Below are 20,349 nucleotides of genomic sequence, written 5' to 3'. Positions count from 1 at the left end.
TAGGAAAGAATGTGGATCACTATTATCTCAGTGATCCCTGTGGGACTCACAGTTACAAGAATGCCGACGTGCCTGTAATCGAGTACCAAAGATGCTGGTGACAGACAGACTGCAACAGGGGTCCATACTGACTGTTCCACACTAACAAAGCAGCTTTTTCACAACCTTCCCATTCAACAGTGCAGCAAACCCACAGCAATGTCCTGCTCATACTGCAGCCCAGTCAATGTGTAACGTCACAGTACGCCACACTGTGGCGATTTGAATCTGCTAGAACATAAGAAGCTGCCAAGAATAGTGGACTTCGCAAAATATAGAATAGGAACCATCGGAACTCTCTACAATAGATACTACCTCAAGATGCAAATGTACATAGTCAAACACCCCCACCATCTGGACCGTGCCATGTTCTCACAGCTCCCATTGGGCAGGAGGTACAGAATCCTGAAGGCCCAAATCGCCAGGTTCAGGAACAGCTCCTTCCCTTCAAACATTCTGTTCTTGAACAAACACAATCATGACCTCAGTACAGCGACACTATGACCACTTTTCATTACAATGGGCTTTTTTGTTTCAAAAAACAGTCATAGAAATCCTACAGCAAAATACAGACCCTTCAGCCCACAAAGCTCTGCTGAAATGTCCTTACCTTAGAACTGTCTAGACTTGCACGTAGCCCTCTATTTTTCTAAGCTCCATGTATTCAGTAGTCTATATATATAAAAAAAAATCGTTTGTTTCCGCCTCCACTGCTGCTGCCAGCAGCCCATTCCACGCAGTCACCACTCTGCATAAAAAAAAACGTACCCCTTACAGCTTCTCTGTACCTACTTCCAAGCATCTTAAAGCTATGCCCTCTCATGCTAGCCATTTCATCCCTGGGCAAAAGCCTCTGACGATCCACACGATCAATGCCTCTCATTATCTTGTACACCTCCATCAGGTCGCGTCTCAGCCTCTGTCGCTCCAAGGAGAAAAGGCCGAGTTCACTCAACCTATTCTCATGAGGCATGCTCCCCAATCCAAGGTAACATCCTTGTAAATCACCTCTGCACCCTTTCTATGGTTTCCACGTCCTTCCTGTAGTGAGGCGACCAGAACTGAGCACCGTACTCCAAGTGGTTTCTGACCAGGGTCCTAAAAGCTGCAAAATTACCTCTCTGCTCTGAAACTCAATCCCACAACTGATGGCAGCTAATGCACTGTACGCCTTCTTAACCATAGAGTCAACCTGCGTAGCAGCTTTGAGTGTCCTATGGACTCGGACCCTAGGATCCCTCTGATCCTCCACACTGCCAAGAATCTTGTCATTCATGCTATATTCTGCCATCACATTTGACCTACCAAAATGAACCAACTCACACTTATCTGGGTTGAACTCCATCTGCCACTTCTCAGCCCAGTTTTGCATCCTACCAATGTCCCGCTGTCATCTCTGACAGCCCTCCACACTATCCACAACACTCCCAACCTCTGTGTCATCAGCAAATTTACAAACCCATCCTTCCACTTCCTCATCCAGGTCATTTATAAAAAGGTGTCCCAGAACTGATCCCTGAAGCACACCACTCTTTGCCTTCTGTGGGCAAGCAATGTCCCCTTGGATCCCATGCCTCCTGACTTTCTCAATAAGCCTTGAATGGGGTGCCTGATCAAATGCCTTGCTAAAACCCATATGCACTACATGTACAGGTCTACCCTCATCAATTGTTTAGTCACAGCCTCAAAAAATTCAATTAGGCTCATAAGGTACAACCTGCCTTTGACAAACCCATGCTGACTATTCCTAATTATATTATGCCTCTCAGAATATTCATAAATGCTGCCTTCCAGGATCTTCTCCATCAATTTACTAACCACTGAAGTAAGACTCACTGGTCTATAATTTTCTGGACTATCTCTACTCTCTCTCTTGAATAAGGGAACAACATCCGCAACCCTCCAATCCTCCAGAACCACTCCCATCCTCATTGATGATGCAAAGATAATCACCAGAGGCTCAGCAATCTCCCTGCTCACTTTCCACAGTAGACTGGGGTACATCCCATCTGCTCTGGGTGACTTATCCATCTTGATACTTTCCAAATGCTCCAGCACATCCTCTTCCTTAACATCTACATGCTCAAGCTTTACAGACAGCTGCAAGTCATCCATACAATCGTCAAGATGCTTTTCCGTAGTGAATACTGAAGCCAAGTATTTATTAAATACCTCTGCTATCTCCTCAGGTTCTATACATACATTTCCACTGTCACACTTGATTGGTCCTGTTCTCTCACATCTTATCCTCTTGCTCTTCACATACTTGTAGAATGCCTTGGGGTTTTCCTTCATCCTGTCTGTCCTCGCCTTCTCATTGCCCCTTCTGGTTCTCCTAATTTCATTCGTCAGCTCCTTCCTGCTAGCCTTATAATCTTCCGGATCTCTATCATTACCTAACTTTTTGAACCTTTCGTAAGCTCTTCTTTTCTTCTTGACTAGATTTACAACAGCCTTTGTACCCCACGGTTCCTGTACCCTACCATTCTTTCTCTGTCTCATTGGAATATATCTATGCATAACCCACGCAAATATCCCCTGAAGATTTGCCTCATTTCTTCCGTACATTTCTCTGAGAGCATCCGTTTCCATTTGATTCTTCCAAGTTTCTGACTGATAGCTTGATATTTCCCCTTACACCACTTAAACATTTCCCTAACTTGTCTGTCCCTGTCCCTCTCCATTGCTACGGTAAAGGGGATAGAATTGTGATCACTATCTCCAAAATGCTCTCCCACTGACAGACCTGACACCTGACCAGGTTCATTTCCCCATACTATATCAAGTGCAGCCTCTCCTCTTGTAGGCTTATCTACATATTGTGTCAAGAAACCTTCCTGAACACACCTAACAAACTCCACCCCATCTAAACCCCTCACTCCAGGGAGATGCCAATCAATATTTGGGAAATTGAAATGTCTCACCACAACAACCCTGTTATTATTACTCCTTTCCAGAATCTGTCTCCCTGTTTGCTCCTCGATGTCCCTGTTACTATTGGGTGGTCGATTTAATAAAAAAAAAACAAACACCCAGTAGAGTTATTGACTCCTTCCTATTCCTAGACTCCATAGACAACCCCTCCATGACTTCCTCTTTTCTGCAACCGTGACACTATCTCTGATCAACAGTACCACACCCCCACCTCTTTTGCCTCCCTCCCTGTCTTTTCTGAAACATCTAAAGCCTGGCACTTGAAGTAGCCATTCCTGTCCCTGCACCACCCAAGTCTCTGCAATGGCCACAACATCATTGCTCCAAGTGTTGATCCACACTCTGAGCTCATCCTCGTGAGTGTGACCCTTCTCTATCACCTCCCTATCCCCCTTTCGCACTGTCTCCAAGCTTTCTCTATTTGTGAACCAGCCTCCCTTTCCTCCGTCACCTCAGTACGGTTTCCACCCCCCAGCGATTCTTTTTTAAACTCTCCCCAATAGCCTTTGGAAAACTCCCTACCAGGATATTGGTTCCCTTCAGATTCAAGTGCAACCCATCCTTTTTGTACAGGTCACACCTGCCCCAGGAGAGGTCCCAATGATCCAGAAATCAGAATCCCTGCCCCCTGTTCCAATCCCTCAGCCACACATTTATCCTCCACCTCATTATATTCCTACACTCACTGTCATGTGGCACAGGCAGTAATGTCCAGATTACTACCTTTGTTGTCCTGCTACTCAACTTCCTTCCTACCTCCCTGTTGTCTGCTATCAGGGCCTCGTCCCTTTTCCTACCTATATCATTAGCACCATTATGTATCACGACCTATGGCTGTTCTCATTCTCAATTCAAGATATCGTGGATGCAATCAGAAACATCCCAGACCCTGGCACCTGGGAGTCAAACTACCATCCACGTTTCTTTGCAACACACATAAAAGTTGCTGGTGAACGCAGCAGGCCAGGCAGCATCTCTAGGAAGAGGTACAGTCGACGTTTCAGGCCGAGACCCTTCGTGAGGACTAACTAAGAAGAGCTAGTAAGAGATTTGAAAGTGGGAAAAGGACGGGGAGATCTGAAATGATAGGAGAAGACAGGAGGGGGAGGGATGGAGCCAAGAGCTGGACATTTGATTGGCAAAAGGGATATGAGAGGATCATGGGACAGGAGGCCTAGGAAGAAAGGAAAGGTGGGGAGGGGGGAAGCCCAGAGGATGGGCAAGGGGTATAGTGAGAGGGACAGATGGAGAATAAGGCGAGAGAGAAAAAAGAATGTGTATATAAATAAATAACGGATAGGGTACGAGGGGGAGGTGGGGCATTAGTGGAAGTTTGAGAAGGCAATGTCCATGCCATCAGGTTGGAGGCTACCCAGATGGAATATAAGGTGTTGTTCCTCCAATCTGAGTGTGGCTACATCTTTACAGTAGAGGAGGCCGTGGATAGACATATCAGAATGAGAATGGGACGTGGAATTAAAATGTGTGGCCACTGGGAGATCCTGCTTTCTCTGGTGGACAGAGCGTAGGTGTTCAGTGAAATGATCTCCCAGTCTGCCTCGGGTCTCGCCAATGTATAGACGGCCACATCGGGAGCACCGGACGTAGGATATCACCCCAGCCGACTCACAGGTGAAGTGTCGCCTTACTTGGAAGGACTGTCTGGAACCCTGAATGGTGGTGAGGGAGGAAGTGTAAGGGCATGTATAGCACTTGTTCCGCTTACAAGGATAAGTGCCAGGAGGGAGATCGGTGGGGGGGAACGAATGGACAAGGGAGAAATCCCTGCGGAAAAATGAGTCAATGACAGTCTGCAGCCTCTTGTGATTCCATGTATTGGAGCCTCCACACTGGGTGGCAATGCAACCAATCAGAATGCTCTGTTACAGGGAGAGTTGGTGGGGGAGGGAGGTTGTGGTAAGCCACGTGTTTGTATACAGGAAGGGGTCTGACCTTCTCTCTTCCACCCAGGGGATGATGGAGTTGATCTTGGCCACAGACGTGGTGTGGCATGGGGACATCATGGATGCGTTTGCACAATGCCTCGATGGCTCGACGACCAGAACAAGGAACACATTGGACTGGTCAGTAATGATGCCCCAGGGCACTCTGGTCATCAAGCTCTGGACAGCTGAAGGCAGAGAGGATGGGGGCACAAAGATAGTGAGGGGTGGGGGGGTCAGAGGGGCTGATAACGAAGGGATGGGTAGAGGAACTGGAGGGTGGAAGGAGTTGCAGAGTTGGAAAGTTGTGTAGGGGTTAGCTCACAGAGTCGGGGCGTGTGTTGTAACTGAAAGGAATCAGCGGGACAGGTCGGGGTGTAAGGGAGGGAGTGGGTCACAGACACGGGGAGGTGTGTGGAATCCAGTGGCGGGGGTGGGGGTGAGGGTGACACGGAGACAGGGAACGTAGAGGCCATAGGCGGTGATAGAGATGGGGACACACACTCAATGGTCTTGTTAATTGGAATTGGTTTATTATTGTCACATACAGAGATAGAATGAAAAGCACACTGTTCATACAGATCAGATCATTACACAGTGCATTCAGCTGGAATGAGGTCAAACAATAACCGAATGCAGAATCAGGTGTAACAGCTACAAGGAGAGTGCAGTGCAGGTAGACAATAAGCTGCGAGGCTGAGACCTGGATTGTGAGGTCAAGTCCATTTCTCATACGAGAAGTCTATTAAAGAGTCTGATCACTGAAAGGTGGAATCTGCTTGAGCCTGGTGGTATGTGTCTTCCAAGAAAGTTTTACCTTCCCCAGAGTTGTGGTGGGAAGGTTTGACAATGAGGGGCAGGCATCACTGTGTTAACAAGTTGAGTAGAGGTGTGGGAATGGGCTACTTCCCCCTTCTCTGCAGCTCAATAACACCCTCATCCTCCCTGTCCACAGCTGGAACAAGTACTGATCAAATGCTGTGACACCTCCAACGAGGTGCATCCCACCCAGGTCTCTGAGCCCTGGCTCGACTGTTTGTTACAGGAGTACTTCATGCAGGTGGGTGGTGGCGGGGAAGTGTCATGGGTGGAAGGAGTGAGGAAGGAGCATCTCGCTGTGAGGAGGGAGTGTCATTCTAAGTAAGGGACAGTAGGGAGGAGAGTGTCTTTTTGGGGGGGGTTGCAGGGAGAGGGGAGATTTGTAGTCAGGAGGAAGCAACAGAATAGTGGTGTTGAGGGAGCGCTATGAGACAGGAAATGAGGAGGGAGCATTTTGGGAGGGTGTGTGGATGGAATGCTGTGGGAGGAGCAGTGAGTCAGGAGCGCTGAGGGATGGGGAATGAGGAGGGAACACTGAGAAGAGCAGTGAGAAATAAGTGACTTGGTGCGGGGGAGCGGTGAGGAGGGAGAGCTGGGGGAGGAGTGGCGAGGAGGGAGCACTTGGGGGGGGGAAATGAGGATGAATTGTCTTGCTGTGGGAGGAGCAGTGAGGAGGGATGGAATGCCTCACTGGCAGGGGAGGTTCCGGTCTCTGTCATTGCTGATGCTGTTGGACCTGTTCCCAGAGAGACCAGGAGAAGTCTGAGGGTTTACCAGTGTTGCCCTTCATGGACCGGGACCGGGTGTGGAAATCTCACACACACAGCGTATTCATCACATGCACCCTCATGCCCATGTTCGAGTCCTTAACCAAGGTAACGGGGCTGAGAGTGGGGGGGTGGGGATTCATTGGGGGAGGGAATGAGTAACAGGGTTCATACTGAGTGGGGAAGGGGAAGGGAGCAGGTCTTCACCCTCTCTTCATCCCATCCCCTGCCGCTCTTACCCTTCCCTCTTGAGGGTTAATCTCTTGAAGATGTCCTCAGTGGAGGGGACGATTATGCCATGGTGGAGAGGAGCTGGCTCAGGTTACAGCCCTCTGCAGATTCTTGTGATCCACCAGAACAGGTTGTGATGCAGCCAGTCAGAACGTTTTCCACCATACATCTATTTAAAGAAATTGTAGAGTCTTTGGTGAGATACCAAATTTCTTCAAAATCCAAACACTGTCATTGCCTTCGAGATAAGAATATAGATCCCTCTGGCCCCAACACCACTCCATGTCTCTGTGACACCCCTCCAGCCCCGACACCCCTCCCTGTCTCCATGATCCTGTAGTGGCCACATCCCTTCCAGTCTCCATGATTGCCCTCTGACCCCAACATCCCACCCCATCTCTATGATCTCCCTCTGGCTCTTACGCACATCCCCATCTCCATGATCCGCCTCTGTCCCCTCCACCCCTCCTTGACTCCATCATCCCCCTCTGTCCCCTATACCCCTCCCCAGCTGTTTGACACCCCTTTCACCCCCAAACCCCTCCCCGTTTTCTTGAAGCCACCCCACCCCAGCCCCTACACCCCTCCCCATCTCCGTAACCTCGAGCTTGAATTCCTGGGAATATTATCGGGAGATACCTGTGATTGCGATAGGATGTCTGGGAATGCTAATAGAGGGGAATGTTAGTCAGAATCTGCTCCCAGGACATGACGGGACGTTATCTCTTCTCTTCCAGCTCTTCCCTCAGCTGGAGGAGGAGATGCTGCATCCCCTCAGGCTGGCGAGGGATCATTACCAGCAGCTCGGAGAGGGGGAGATGGCGAGACTGGAGGTGCCCTCGGAGCCCATCGTCTCTTGTGGGTGGGGGTGGGTTGCAGGTTTGGCAAAGGGGGACGGATCGAGATGGGCAGAGCACTCACACTCACAATTGCTCACTCACATTCCCAGAGCATAGCTTTATATAGACTAACTCTTTCCAGATCCTTTTGAACATCAACACTAACCAATATCCCACAATTTAACAACTACTTTGCTCTCTGTTCTGTGCTTTAGTGGATGGCTCCAAACATCTCCACATTATAATCTCTCACCCATGTTCTCATCCACACTCAGCATGCCCTTTCCTCTCGTAGCTCTTAATATCCTGTCTTCCCCCTCCCTCCCCCAGTGGCACTGGAGTGTAGTGTTGAGCAAACAAACAAGGACTAAAGATTCAGAACATGAGATAAAGAGTCATTGAAGGTAAATCGATGGATTGTGGGAACAGTACATGGTGGGACAAGTGAAGTTGAGTGAAGTTATCCCCTTTGTTTCAAGAGCCTGATGGTTGAGGGGTAATAACAGTTCCTGAGCAGTGCCTGGATTCAGGGTGTTGGGGTGTGGGTAGCGCATTGAGGTTACCTGTGGAAGCTACTTGTACAGTGAAACAACTGACAGATCAGACCTGCAGAGCCCCATTCAGATTATTACCTTACACGATGAACAACAATGAACCCAAATCCGAATCCTGTGCACACCACTTGTTCCAGACCTCCAAAGGTGCAGTGTCCCGCTCCAGTATTGCCTTCACTATAGCTCTACGCTCCCTTGTCAGACCCTTTTAACACTGCAATGTCCCGTCAGATCCAGATTCAGATTCATACAGTGAAATGTGTTGTTTTTCCTTTAACACCCAACGCAAGATGTGCTGGGGGCAGACCGCAAGTGTTGCCACAAATGCCAGTGCCAACATAGCATGCCCACAATGCTTGGCAGAACATCACAAACAGCAACAATAACATTGACAACAAACTAAAACAAGACAATGGCAAAACAAGCCCCTTACACACACACACACACACACACACACACACACACACACACACACGTACGTGGGAATTGGTGAGGAAGCATGTAGAGGCCTGTTGGAGTGAATTGGCCCGGGGCAAGTGGAAGTTTGTGGGGGTGAATTGGCGAGGGGCATGTGGAGGATTGTGAGTGTGAAGTGGCAGAGCCAAACCCTCACTCACTGGTACATGCTCTCACTGATTAAGAAACTGCGATAAATGTTTCATGTGGAACAATGGAGGGTAAAGAAATGGATGCTTCCAGCTGCAATCAGTCATTTCCCAACACGAATAGACAATGCCTTCCATTTTGAAATTATATTCCTAAAACTGAATAATTTGGCTTCCAAGGATCATAAAACATTTTTTGACCACAAGTGGTCTGTCGTGTCCAATTCTGGGTGTAACACTTAAGGAAAGATCAACAGACTTTGGAGAGAGTGCGGAAAGGATTTACTTTAAAGGATGCCATGTGTCTCATTTTTCAATTAGTGGATAGACTGGGGTTGTTCTCCTTACAGCACAGGAGATGCTGGGAGATCTGATGTAGGTATTTAATGTATGAAATGTTCAGACTGAGTAGACATTAATGGGAGGGTCAACAATTAGGGGATGGAGAATGAGGGTGTTGGCAAAAAAAAACAAATATCACGCAAGAACATGAGTTGCACAGAGAACAGGATGGGGATTGATCTGTTGAGGGAGTAGTGGAGGTAAATTCAGCAGCAGTATTAAACAGGAAGCTGGATGAACACCAGAAGGAATGAATTTCCAGGGCTGTGGGATGAGACGGGATTGGAACTTGAACAGGACTCATGCAGACTCTGCAAGTCAAAAGGCCTCCTGCCTTGCTCTAACCATGCCAGATGATGTTGAACACATTGCAAATACTCAGTAGCTCAGGAAGAATTCATGTGCTGCTTGTGTATGCTTAATAGGGATGAGAGGAAATGAGTTAAAACAGAAAATACTGGGAATACTCAGTAGATCAGGCAACACCTCTAAAAGGAGGAGACATGATCCTGCTTCCGATCAGTGATCTTTCATCAGGTGGATAAAGTTAGAGATCGGGCATGTTTGTGTTGCAGATACGGAGGGGTGGAGAAACAATGGGCGTGTCTGTGGAGAGAGAAGAATGGAGACAGCATTCAGTGGACATGCTTTCATTAGAACTGGAAAGTTGGAAACAAGTAGAAAGGTTTTTGGTCTGAAATTGTTGAATTCACAGGCGCAGAATGAGGTTTGTTATCACTGACATATGTCATGAAAGGTATTGCCTTGCATCAGCAGTACAGTGCAATACATAAAAATTACTATAAATATAAAAAATATAAATGAATACATACATTGAAAATAAACAAATAATAAATAGAATATGACAAATATAATAAATAGCGTTCTGAGGACCGTCAAGAAGCAGGTCTTTAGGCTTTCCAATGCTGCAGGAGAATCTGTGAGCAAAGGATCATTGGGTGCTGTTCCCCTTTCCTGATGTAACTTACCTGTTTCTTCTAACTGTTCATCTGTGGTACCCCATCACAGATTTACACCTCGGTACTGTCTCCAACAGTGTGGAACTCCCACAGTCATTATTACCCTCTGACAGAGTAACAGTTAAGGCTGGAGAGTAAATACCAGGCCCTTGCCATCAATGAAAAAAAAAACTGAGGAAATAAAATAACAACCAATAGCATCCGCGTTTGTTGAACCTGTTGAAACCACAGTTTCCACTCTCAGGAGATGGCAGAGGCATTGCTATGTGTTTCTGTGTACTGGTTGGTTAGAGGTAATCGGCAACTAAAGAGCAAAGGAATGTAGTTTTCAAGTTTTACAACATTTCTAACACCCAGATACTCACTATTCTAAATAAAGTCATGTCAGAAGCCAACTGAGTTTCCCCAAGACATACAGCACTTCAACTGGGATCAGCGGTGCTCCTCCAGGCTCTCAGACCACTCCCTTATCTCTGCCTGACTGGCGACAGCAAAAGCTGCTCCCCTGCCACCCTGTCCAGCTGAACAACTCCCAGATAACCTGCACTCCAAAGAGGAGCAAACTAACTGCTTATACAGCAGGATTCAAGCTGCAAACCAAGTGATTCTTCAGGAAGTAGAAAGATGACTGGATTCTCTTCTAAGATTTCTTGTCTGTAATATGATGGGCTATGAACATGTAAAACATGCATGAAAAAGGGGAGATTGAGAGGGAGATGTTTCTCCTTTGTGTATCCATCTTTGAATGCATTAGAGACATGCTGTGTCCATTTCCAGGAGAAACTGACAATATTTTGAAGTTTGTGTGACGGAGAATGTGATATTTAGCCAGCATTTGTGAGTTTTGTGCGAATGAAGTGAGTTGTCATTGCTTTGATCATATGAAGGTGAGAGTGAGAGGGAAATTAAAGGTTCGGAATTTAACCGTCTTTGCTCCTCATGCATCACACCCAACTAAAGTCTGTCCATCTCAGTATTGGGAGCTCCAATACCCCATGTCCAAATGCTCTTTGTTGGAGGTTAGCTTCAGATCAGTGTTCCTAAACTTTGAACCTCAGTAGAAAAATATTAATTTCCAATGATAAGGGAGTGATAAGTACTCAGGAGGACTTGGGTGCTATTGTACACAGATAAATGAATGTCACCATGTAGATACTGTAAGGAATTTGGACACTATATTGAGAGAGGGAGTGAGCCTAAGATTAAAGATGTTTTACTGAAATTACATGTTGCCTTTCTGAGACCTATTATTGTGTGAAGGTCTCATAAGAAGGATATATTTGTATTAGAAACTGAAAACCAGACTGACTTCTGTGCTGTTGGAATTATCCTATGAGAAATGTTTAAGCAACAGAACTAGTTTCACTAGAGTATAGAAAGATAACAGGAGGTCTCATTGAAATTCACAAATTTCTCAAGAGCTTTTGGTGAGGTGGATGGGGATTTCTACACTTCCTATGACATACTGGAGCACAAATTTCTGCTCTTCAGAATCTGGTTTAATGTCACAGACATATGATGTGAATATTGTTATTTTGCAGTAGCAGTACAGGACAATAAAATTACTATAAATTACAGAAATAAATGAATTGTACAAAGTAAGGAATTAGTGTTCATTGAAACTGATGACGGAAGGGGAAAAGCTGTTCCTAAAATGTTACATGTGGTTCTTCAGGCTCCTGTTCCTTCTCTCTGATAGTTGTAATGAGAAGAGGGCATGGTTTGTTTGATTCTACCAACAACAGTTGTGTCATTGGTGATTACCAATGAAAGATCACACCAACATGAGTGTTTAACCAGTGTGCAAAAGATAATAAACAATTCAAATACAAAAGGAAAGAAATAATAATAATAAATAAGCAGTAATTATCAAAACATGGTTTGAAGAGTCCTTGAAAGTGAGGCCATTGATTGTGGGAGAATTTCAATGATGTGGCAAGCGAAGTTATTTATTTTGGTTGAAGTGCCTGCTGGCTGAGGGGTAGTAATTGTTAATGAGTGGCGTGAGTCATGAAGCCATGTACCTTCTTCCTGAAAGCAGCAGTGAATAGAAAACATGTCCTGGGTGTTGAGTGTCTCTGATGATGGATGCTGCTTTTCTGCATTTGTGTTTCATGTCGAGGTGTACAGTGGTGGGGAATGTTTTACCCGTGATGAACTAGGTGTATCCACTACATTTGTAGGATTTTCTGTTGAAGGGAGTACCAGGTTGTGATGTAGCTAATTAATATGTTCTCCACTACACATCTACACAGGTTTGTCAGAGTTTTAGAAGTCATGCCGAATCTTCACAAATTCCTAAGGAAGCAGAAGTGCTGTTGTGTCTTTCTTTGTAATTGCACTTACCTGCTGAGTCCAGAACAGGTCGAAAACAATAATACTGAGGGATTTAAAGCTGCTGATCTTCTCCACTTCTGATCATCCAATGAGGACTGGCTCATGAATCTCTGGTTTCCTTCTTCTGAAGTCAACAATCTGCTCCTTGGTCTTGCTGACATTGTGTAAGAAGTTATTATGACACTACTCAGCCAACAGCAACCAATCTAGGTTCTTGCTCACACAAGAATTAATCTGTAATATTCTGTGCTTCTCTTCCACTTTCCAGGTTCACGTACTTTCCCACTCCCTGGGTTTCCATGCTTCCCCGTGGCCACTTTCTACTCAGTGGATATTTTCAACCGGTACTCTGGGATAGATTTGATTGTACTATGTGAAATATTATAAAAGGCAGAGTGTTACTATATCAATAAAAATATATCCAATAATGTAGAAATTAGCCAGTCCTGTCCCACCAAACTCCTGAGTTTGCTGGATTATGTGAGAATACTGTTCTTGGACTACAATTCAGCGTTAACACCATAATTCCCTCCAGGCTTGACAGGAAGCTCAAAGACCTTGGCATTCACCCTGCTTTGTGCAGCTGGACCGGGGACTTCTGTCAATCTCTAGCAGGTGGTAAGAGTGGGCTGCCTCACCTCTGCTCCTCTGACCCTTAACACAGGAGCCCCACAAGGCTGTGTCCTAAGCCCCTTCCTTTACTCTCTGTACACCTGTGATTGTGTCACCACCCACAGCTCCAATCTGCTAATTAAATTTGCAGATGATACTAAATTGATTGGCCTTACCGCAAATAATAACGAGGCAGTTTACAGGGAAGCATTCACCACCCTGACAGAGTGGTGTCAAGAAAACAACCTCTCCATTAATGTCGCAAAACAAAGGGGCTAGTAGTGGATTACAGGAGGAATGGAGACAGGCTCACCTCTATTGACATCAATGGATCTGGGTTGAGAGGGTGAATAGCTTTAGGTTCCTTGGTATACACATCACCAAGGACCTCCCTTGGTCTGTACATACCAGCTGTGTGGTGATAAGAGTACAACAGCACCTCTTTCACCTCAGACAGTTGAAGAAGTTGGGCTTGAGTCACCAGATCCGAAGGACTTTCTGCGGGGTCACAGTTGAGAACATCCTGACTGGCAGCATCACTGCCTGGTATGGGAACTGTACCTCCCTCAATCACAGGACCCTGCAGAGAGTGGTGCGGACAGCCCAGTAAATCTGTGGATGTGAACTTCCCACTATTCATGGCATTTACAGTGACAGTATGTAAAAACGGCCTCAAGGATCATTGCGGACTCGAGTCATCCCCAGCCACAAACTGTTCTAGCTGCTACAATCTGGGAAATAATACTGCGGCGTTAAATCCAGGACCAACAGACTCCGGAACAGCTTCTTCCATCAGACCACCAGAGTGATTAATTCACACTGACACAATTGTATTCCTGAGCTATATTGACTGTCCTGTTGTACATCTTACTGTCCATACCATTTGTTATAAATTATTATAATTTGTACATTGCACATTTAGACGGAGACGTAATGTAAAGATTTTTACTCCTCATGTGTGTGAAGGATGTAAGAAATAAAGTCAATTCAATTTGATTATTGGCACTTCCCTTTACGAGACCACTATGGAAGGTGCAGGGGGCTCCAAATCAAGATATCTGCCACTCTGATATCTTCTCTCTTTCAGACCCAGAGACGAATATTTGGGAATTGGTCCTTGATTGATAAATCATACGTACTCCTGTCACTTCTCCAAGTAACATCAGCACCAGGTCAGATATTTTTTCAACTAAAAGTCTGTGCGCAAGCTCATTTCCAGTGAGATATGATGGAGTCTGATCTCCATGGAAACCTAGTGAACTAACTCACACCTAAACACCTTCATTATCACCTTCCCTTCTTTGCTGACCTGAAACAGCTCATTTGTACAATTCCTTTCTTCCTCTTCCTCCTCTGTGACACCCTCGAGCCCCAACAACCCTCCTTGTCTCTGTGACCCCCTTCAGCCCCTATACCCTCCTTGTCTCTGTGACCCCTCCAGCCCCGACACATGGAACACAGAAAACCTACAGCACAATACAGGCCCTTCGGCCCAGAATGATGTGCCGAACATATACTTACTTTAGAAATTACCTAGGGTTATCCATAGCCCTCTATTTTTCTAAGCTCCATGTACCTATCCAGGAGCTTCTTAAAAGACCCTATTGTATCCGCCTCCACCACAGTCACCGACAGCCCATTCCATGTACTTACCACCCTCTGTATAAAAGAACCTACCGCTGACATCTCCTTTGTACCGACTTCCAAGCACCTTAAAATTGTGCCCTCTCGTGTAAGCCATTTCAGCCCTGGGAAAAACCCTCTGACTATCCACACGGTAAATTCCCTTCCCCATCTCCGTATCCCGTTCTAGCACATACTCCCCTTTCCATGTGTCTGTGAACATCTTCAGCATCTGCATCCGTCCCTTTCTCTGTGACCACCACCAACCCATACACCCCTTCCATCTCTGTGACCCCTTCCTGCACCTACACCCCTTTCCATGTCTTTGACTACCTTCAACCTGAACACCCTTCCCAATGGAAGCAGTTTGTCTCAAACTTTCTTCCTGACCACAAACACTGTCCAATCCCCCTCACAACATTCTTTGCTCCAGGGACAACAACTCTAAATTCTTTCTCTATCTCTAATCCGTCACTTAAATCCTGCAAATCTCGTCTGGTATCTCCTTCAAAGCCATCATGTCTTTACCGAAGTGTGACATATGCAAAGTTCAAAGTAAATTTATTATCAAAGTAGATATCTTTCACCAAATATTACCCTGAGATTCATTTTCTTGCAGGCATTCACAATACATAGAAAGAAACAATGGAATCGATTAAAAACTGCACCCAAGAAAGACAAACAACCAATGCCTAAAAGACAATAAACTGTACAAATTTAAAAAGGTAAAAATCAAACAAAATAATAATAATAATAAACAATAAACTTTGAAATTGAAGAATGAAGACTCTGAAATTGAGTCAATAGGTTATGGGTTGGGGTGAATGAAATGCACCAACTGTGGTCAAAGCAGTGTTGGTCATGACTTCTCTGTCCGTGTACTCTCTGCCTCTTGTTGTGTTACTGTCTGCCTCTATTTATAAACCCAAGGAACTCGTATTCTTTTTGATCACTTCGACAATGTCATTTTTAAGAAAGCTATGCACATATACTTCCACCTTGCTCTGTTATTGAGCTCTTCTGGCATAGTGCCCTGAAGTTTGGAACAAAAACTAGAACATAGTATAGCACAGTACACGTTCTTCAGCCCAGGATGTTGTGTCAATCATTTAACCTGCTCCAAGATCAATGTAACACTTCCCTCCCACATTGCCTCCATTTTTCTTCCATCTATGTAACTATCTAAAAGCTTTTAAAATGTCTTAATATATCTGCCTATACTAACTGGCAGGACATTTCACACACCTACCACCATCTGTGCAAAAAATCCAACACTGCCAATTATTGGCTCTCATATTAGCCATTTCCGCTTTTGATATAAGGCACTAGCTGTCCACTCTATCAAAACCCCTTACCATCTTGAACACCTCTATCAAGTCTCCTCTCATCCTCATTCATTCCTAAAAGTAAAGCCCTATCTCACACAAACTCTTTTCTAAAGACATGCTCTCTAATCCAGGTAGCACTCTCGAAAATCTCCTGTGAACCATCTCTGAAGCTTCCACATCCTTCCTAAAATGAGATGACCAGAAATGAATACAATATTTAAAGTGTGGACTAACCAGAGTTTTATAGAGCTTCAACATTATCTTCTGGTGCTTGAACTCAATCACCAGATTAGTAAAGGCCAAACTTCTTAGCCACCCTATCAACTCACATGACAGCTTTGAGGGATCTCTGCCTTCAAGTTCGATATTCCAAAGTGGATCACATCACACTTTCTGGATTGAACTCAGTCTACCTCTTCTCAGCCCAGTTCTCATCCTGTCAAAGTCCCAACATTTACATTGCCCTTTCTCTGACTAATGTAATGTGTCACATTCCTCAGCTTTAAATTTTACTGCTGTATCATAGTCATAGTCATACTCATACTTTATTGATCCCGGGGGAAATTGGTTTTCGTTACATTTGCACCATAAATAATAAATAGTAATAGAACCATAAGTAGTTAAACAGCAATATGTAAATTTTGCCAGTAAATTATGAAACAAGTCCAGGACTAGCCTATTGGCTCAGGGTGTCTGACCCTCCAAGGGAGGAGTTGTAAAGTGTGATGGCCACAGGCAGGAATGACTTCCTATGACGCTCTGTGCTGCATGTCGGAGGAATGAGTCTCTGGCCGAATGTACTCCTGTGCCCACCCAGTACATTATGTAGTGGATGGGAGACATTGACCAAGATGGCATACAACTTAGACAGCATCCTCTTTTCAGACACCACCGTGAGAGAGTCCAGTTCCATCTCCACAGCACCACTGGGCTTACGAATGAGTTTGTTGATACTGTTGGTGTCTGCTACCCTCAGCCTGCTGCTCCAGCACACAACAGCAAACATGATAACACTGGCCACCACAGACTCGTAGAACATCCTCAGCATTGTCCGGCAGATGTTAAAGGACCTCAGTCTCCTCAGGAAACAGAGACGGCTCTGACCCTTCTTGTAGACAGCCTCAGTGTTCTTTGACCAGTCCAGTCTATTGCCAATTCGTATCCTCATGTATTTGTAATCCTCCACCATGTCCACACTGACCCCCTGGATGGAAGCAGGGGTCACCGGTACCTGAGTTCTCCACAGGTCTACCACCAGCTCCTTAGATAATTCTGCTCACACCATGTGACAAAGTTTCCTACCGTGGCCCTGTACTCAGCCTCATCTCCCTTGCCGATGAATCGAGCTATGGCAGAGTCATCCGAAAACTTCTGAAGATGACAAGACTCTGTGTAGCAGTTGAAGTCCGAGGTGTAAATGGTGAAGAGAAACAGAGACAAGACAATTCCCTGTGGAGCCCCAGTGCTGCTGATATCTCTGCCCTTTCAACCAGCCTGTCTGTATCTAGTTGGAATGTGTTACAATCCTCCTCTCCATTCCTCAGGCTGCCAGCTTTTCTTCCATCTGCACATTTGGAGACTGTGTCCTATATGTTCAAGTTGAAGTTAGAGAGAGGAAAGCTGAGGTCTGGATACTGATCCATGAGAAACTGCACTGTGCACTTCTTTGCGGTCCAGACAACAACTTTTGTCTGCTACCTCCAGTGATCTATTACTGAGCCAATCTTTTTCCTTGCACTTTTAAAATTTAGTTTATTCTCTATTCTGTCCAATAAAAAGTCAATCAGGAAAGACAATGCCGACAATGCTCAGTAAAGACCAAGAGTGTTGTTGCATACCCTCCATGCACAAGTCCAGCATCTGATGCTTATGACGGATTGGGACTTCTCTACTCCTCCTCCACTCCCACAGGCTCACGTTCAAATCTATTGTTGTCATGGATTTACATACACAGAGTACAAGTGCCTCTTTGCAACAGGAAAAATGTAAGGTCAAATGTAAGTTCACACAAATTTCAAAGTAACATAAATGATGTATAAGTCTGAAAAATAAACAACACCGGAAATATAACAATCTGCGAGTTTGTGTTTCCACTGGAAGAGCTTTGATCAGCTTGCTCTGTTTTCCTGTATAAGTGACACAAGACCTGTCTGCTGGTGAATTGTGGGGTTGGGTTTAAAACTTAAAGGGGAGCAAACTGAGATAATTATTTCTTAAAGCAAAGTCAGTCCGTCTTCTTGCTTGTGCTTAACTATCACTTCTAGTAATTCTGTACATAATCCCGACAATACGAAGGTCCAATTTCTATGCAATGGGGTCTAGTGAATCAATAAGCCATCCAGGGCCAAACATTATTCCTTCTCTCCTCAGCTGCAGCGAGGAAAGAGTGGAGAATCAACACTCCACAGAAGGTGACAATGCAGATGGGTTTGTGTGCCCACATTCCATGTAGATACAGTTACCCATCACATCTGCACAGTAAACCATGGATTGGAATCTCGTATAACAGTCAGTAGTTTTATAGCCTTTCACTCTGGAATCACAGTCGGGTGTCACTGAGTTTTCATCATCGGACCCGTCTGTCTGGAGATCTGAAAGGTACTGACTGTTCATTGTTTACAAATGACATCGCACAGGAAGATAAAGGTCTTCAGGGTTCAATTCATCAAAAGAAATAGTTACACCTTCCATGCTGTTACAGGGTTTCTTGTTTCTGGTAAGAGCTCCTTGGTTCAGTAGGCAGAATTTCACAGTCAGTGGGAAAATAACATGACTTATACTAGTTCACTACTAACATAATACATAGAGAGTGATTGGATCAGAAATGATTTCACAGACAAAACAATGGAGAATGACTGACAGGAGTCTTCATCTACTGGGGTTCATCTACTGTCGTGTTCTGTGTTATTGATTCAAACTGAAACGTAAGAGACATTGTGAAGTTTGCAGATGAGGCAACAACCAGCCAAGCGGAATCGGTGAGGAGCACAGAACCTAAAACAGGGCACATTTAGTGGACAACATTATGTCTATCCAATTGATTAGTATACAAACAGCAGCCTAATTAATACCCTCTGCCAACACAATGCCCATATCCTTCTGTTTTCCTCATGTGCCCATCTAAATATCTCTGAAAAGTCTCCAATGTATTTGCCGCTACCACTTCTTCAGGCGGACATTGCAGACACCCAATCTCTCTGTGTAAGTAACTTGCCCTTCACATTTCCTTTGAAAATACCCTCTTAGAGGAAGCTTTAGACTGCAGAAGAATATTAGCCAGTGGTCATAGAACAGTACTGTACAGTACAAGCCATTCAACCCACAATGTTGTGCTGATCTATATAAACCTACCCCATGATCAATTTAACCCTTCTCCTCTGCAAAGTCCATAACTCTCCAATTTTTCACATCCATGTGTCGATCTAAGACTTAGTTAAATGTCCCTAATGTTCAATAGTTTAATAAATAGCTCCACTTAATATCAGAGAACATATACAATATACAACCTGAAATTCTTGTTCATCGCAGACATCCATGAAAACAGAAGAGTGCCCCAAAGAACGTGACAGTAAACATATTAGAACCAAAATCCCCTCCCTCTCCCCTCCCACACACAAGCAGCAGCAAAGCATAGACCATCCCCTCTCCCACTAACTTCAGCAAAGGAAAGCGTCAGCACGCTCCACCACCTGGCAAGCAATAGCAAAACCCCCAATAAAGGCCAGGATCTGTAACGCAACAAAAACTAATCGTTCGCCCAACAATTCAACACACCACAGGCTCTCTCTCTCTCTCTCTCTTTCCCTCCCTGATAAAGAGACAGAGAGGGGTCACCCAGCAAGAGGGAAGACTATTAAGACAAAAAAAGGAACTAGCTGACTTACGGTGTTAATGACTGCCATGTCACTTCTTCCCCCGACTTCCCCAACTCGAGAATTGACAACAAAGTCTCCCGAACCAATGAGAGAAAGAGAGAGTGTCAGCATCAGTTCAAAGTTCACATTAAATTTATTATCGAAGTTCATATATATCACCATATACAACACCGAGATTCATTTTCTTGTGGGCATACTCAATAAGTTCAATAACCAGAAAAGAATCAATGAACGACTGCATCCAACAGGGGGACAACCAACGTGAAAAAGTCAACAAATTGTGCAAATACAAAAAGAAAAGCAGAAATGATAATAATAATAACAATAAATAACTAATAAATATCGAGAACGAGGTGAAGAGTCCTTGAAAGTGACTCCATATGCTGCGGGAACAGTTCAGTGATGGGGCAAGTGAAGTTGAGTGAAGTTATCCCCACTGGTTAAAGAGCCTGATGGTTGAGGGATAATAATTATTCCTGCACCTGGTGGTGTGGATCCTGAGGCTTCACTACGTTCTTTCT

At 44.9% G+C, this 20,349-nt stretch overlaps 2 protein-coding genes across 2 annotated transcripts in view; one reads left to right on the top strand and one right to left on the bottom strand.

The window, feature by feature from the left end:
* The window catches only part of LOC134351189 (myelin-associated glycoprotein-like), a 469,309-nt gene that overhangs the window by 206,815 nt on the left and 242,145 nt on the right, over nt 1-20,349 (top strand).
* The window catches only part of LOC134350574 (myelin-associated glycoprotein-like), a 45,431-nt gene that overhangs the window by 19,065 nt on the left and 6,017 nt on the right, over nt 1-20,349 (bottom strand). The window contains exons 3-5 of the mRNA XM_063055958.1: nt 19,838-19,902; nt 12,400-12,759; nt 6,742-6,902 (exon numbers count right to left, since the gene is read on the bottom strand). The gene's annotated coding sequence lies outside the window, so the exon portion shown is untranslated. The remainder of the gene's footprint in view (nt 1-6,741; nt 6,903-12,399; nt 12,760-19,837; nt 19,903-20,349) is intronic.

The sequence above is a fragment of the Mobula hypostoma genome, chromosome 8, assembly GCF_963921235.1.
Source record: "Mobula hypostoma chromosome 8, sMobHyp1.1, whole genome shotgun sequence".
NCBI classification, from domain to species: Eukaryota; Metazoa; Chordata; class Chondrichthyes; order Myliobatiformes; family Myliobatidae; genus Mobula; species Mobula hypostoma.
The sequence above is the reverse complement of the archived record's forward strand: the minus strand, read 5'-3'. Positions and strand labels throughout refer to the sequence as shown.